The 3,498-nt window shown below is 39.7% G+C and overlaps 1 protein-coding gene across 1 annotated transcript in view; it reads left to right on the top strand.

Annotated features, from left to right (window-relative positions):
- The window catches only part of CCDC152 (coiled-coil domain containing 152), a 13,470-nt gene that overhangs the window by 1,547 nt on the left and 8,425 nt on the right, over positions 1–3,498 (top strand). The window lies entirely within an intron of this gene.

Below are 3,498 nucleotides of genomic sequence, written 5' to 3'. Positions count from 1 at the left end.
AGGTAGAGGATCATAGAACCCTGTGAGCCTTGTTCACCTGATGATGTCATTGTACCCAAATATGTGCGTCTTCATCCGTACAGGCATCTTGATCTTCTAATGAACTCCCACAGTTTACAAAGCCAGCATTTTTAAGCATGATAAGATCAGTAGTCTTACTTAAAGTGGTAGCCTGTGACTTGTGTTGGTCCACAAGCACCTCAGATATCTGTGTAGAACAACTGAATTAACATTTGAGAAAAGTAAGGTCAGCACTGACACCGCCCTGCCCCCAGCTGAGCTGTTTGATTGGTATCGATGTGACAAATGGTATGTTTCACCTGGGCACCAGAAATGTTTTGCCCAATGAAAAATGATCCAGATGTATTCCTGAATACATATTTTGCTGCCTTCTGACACGTCAAAACTTGCCTGCAATTGGAGATGGCATGTCAGACCGGTGACTCAGATGCTCTGAGATAACATAAAGAATTATTCTTCCTATTTGCTTATGTGATTTGATTTGTTTAAGGACAATCCAATTGCCCACTTTGGGATTTGGAATATATTTTCCCTGTACTGTGCTGACTGGAATATTGACATTTTAGCATTCCTTTTTGAATTTCACTCACTTCAATTAATTCTGCAAGGACCTTGGGTATTGGTGGAATCTCAGTGTCTTGTTCTGCCTTGGCATTCTAGAGGACTGAAAAGCTGACCAAGTCATTATACTTTTTATCTGTATGAGATTTAATCTCTGAAGAGATCAGAGTAAACAATGTGACAACTTATTCTGTGTTTGTAATGTCACTACCAAGATTTTATCTTGGTGGCATTTCCAACTTGCTCATAAAGTGAAAGGAATATCATACAATCCTTCAAGACTGAGTTGAATTAAGCTGATACCACTGTTTTGAATTTATTCCATAGGCTGTTCTTGTGTTACTCTCAGTGTTCATGTGACCAGTTTTGGTTGTATTTCTTTTGCTTTGTATAGCAGATGTCAGTGTACAGTGCTAAATAGATATGAATGGTAACAATAATTAATATTATGAGGATTCAGACTGTTCTGTGGAAGCTATGTAAATTAATGGCATTTACTATTTCACAGGTGGGAATTTTAAGCCTCTACATCATAGTAATAAAAGAGGAATTGAAGATAAAACTGTTTAATCAAGATTTTTTTTTTTTTAATTCTAGAAGTATATCTTTTTAGAAGAGTATTTGAAAAGGGAAGTAGTATTTAGTATGTAGCATAGGTTTGTGGTTGGTTATTCTTCTGTAGTTTGTGGAGTTGCTGGTAGGTGCATCTGGTTATAGAATTTTGGTGCCTGACAAGGGAGCTTGCTAAAAGTTATGAAACAGGGTAGGAATAAACTTAATTTGTGCTGGACTAAGATTGCTATTTGGTTTCACTGAGGTCTTCACTGGGCTTTAATAATTTAGCATAATCAGAAATGAACTGGAAAAGCTATTGAGTGAGTTAAGTTTGCTAATGATGCACATCCGTTCAGTTATGCCAAGAACCTCACAGTACAGAATGAAGAGTGATAAAAAGGGGAGATCAAAACCAGTAGCAGAGAGACATCTTATATAAACAGTGGTGACCCTCGCTGGCCACTTCCCAGGAAAGGGTCTTGGTGTCCTTCTGGACAGTCCTCTGAAAATATCAGTGGTCAAAGAAGCAAACACAGAGATAAGCATGGTTGTGGAAGAAGTAGAAAAACAAACATCATGTCCCTGTAAAGTCTGTGATTCTCATGTAATGTTCTGACCCCCACGTTTCGTAACAGAGAGGGTGGCAAGGTTTGGTATTCTCAGGGAGGAGCAAGGGACAGGGAATCAGGGACCAATCAGGTAACAAGGCCCACAGCAGCTGGGGCTTCACTCCCACCGTGCCTGTGCAGGGCAGGCCCACCGAGTGTTGCCAGGGTCAGCTAAAAGTCCACATTACCAAGTAAGTATGTAGTAATGGAACAGGTCCAAAGTCAGGACAAGAGGCTGAGTCAGGATTAGGTTTAGAAATGGTAACAATAGCCAGACATGGTCTAGTGATCACTGTCAGGTCCCAAGTGATGAGGCAGGTCTGAAATGAAGCCAGAAGTCACTCCCTAGGTCGTGACCAGAGTCTAGATCTACACGGTATGTGGCTGCAAGACAGCTGCAGCATACCTTGAGACGGGGCAAGGGCAAAAGCCTCAGCTTAAAAGCAACTCCCAAGGGAGGGGGGGGGTGCCATTTCTGAATCTTATTCCAGCTTTCTTCAAGGTCACCAGCTCTACTCAGATTTCTAAGTAGCACTTGAGCCCAGCCAAACACCCAAGAGATGGGTGGAGGACAATGCACTTGGGGCCCTCACAGGTTTGGTCATAGTTTTGGAACATCTGAAGAAAGACTTAAGCTGACTGGAAGCTTTTTAGCCAAAAGAGAAAGAATAGAGATGACATGACTAGTAGCTGTAAAATTATGAATGGTGTAGAGAAAGTGACTAGGGGAGGGATATTCATGGTTTAATAGGAGAACAAGACAAGTCAAACTTGGTTGATTGATTTAAAGCAAACAAAAGGAGGAACTTTTCCATACATTATAAAATAGAGGTGTTAAATCAATTCCCAGAAGCTTGTGAATAACAGAAGTATAGATTAGTCCAAGAAGATTAGAAAAATTTGTGTAAAATAACTTAACAAATTTGTTAAATGCAACAACAGTACCTCTCACTCAGATCTCCCTTATTTTTGTGTTTTGGAAGCTGAATTAATATATTAAGAGTAGTGTTTATGCAGCTTTTTCTTTTTCCCTCTTTCCCAAAGTATCATCTACTGAGTACTGTGAAGTCAGAAAGTGAACTGGGTGGAACTTTGGCGTGACCCAGTAGAGCCATTTGTGTGTGCTCTGTTAAGCACAAAATTAAGCGGTACAGTTATTCACAAACAGATCAAGAGGCTTAATTATTGACAGCAAGGCCTGTGGAAGTAGAATGGACTGAAAGCAGATGAAAGTCAGAAAAGAAATTTGGGCTCTGTAAATAGTAGTGCCTCACTTCAGTAAGATGAGTGAAATGATTTGAAGAGATAGTTATGCTGATATAACTGAAGAGAAAGACCTCTGGAGCCGTTTCAAAACACATGATGGAAAAAAATGGGAATGGCAGAAGTCCAAGTAAAAATAATAGAACAATCAGCATGATATAGGAATCAAAGTTTTAAGAGTAAGCCAAGGGGATAGAATGTACTTGGAAATTAAGACAGTTATCATGGGTGTTCTATGAGGTTAACATGCTCAGCAATAAGGTAAACGCTTCAAGTATCACGGCATGGAAGTGGTTACAAGTTTATATTTTTGAACAGTATTAATTAATGGTGATCAGAAAGCAGAGTTTCACAAAACACCTTGAGAAACAAATTGTGGTAGTCTGCAGCGGATGCTGTCAGAGGAATCTTCAAGTAAACAGTTACCATGCTACTGGAGGTTAGCAGTGACTGTAATGTTAAAAATATTTCAAAAGGACATTATGGCTGG

This window comes from Merops nubicus, unplaced genomic scaffold, assembly GCF_000691845.1.
Source record: "Merops nubicus isolate BGI_N331 unplaced genomic scaffold, ASM69184v1 scaffold18572, whole genome shotgun sequence".
NCBI classification, from domain to species: Eukaryota; Metazoa; Chordata; class Aves; order Coraciiformes; family Meropidae; genus Merops; species Merops nubicus.
Note: the sequence above shows the minus strand (reverse complement) of the source record. Positions and strands in the feature narration are given on the sequence as shown.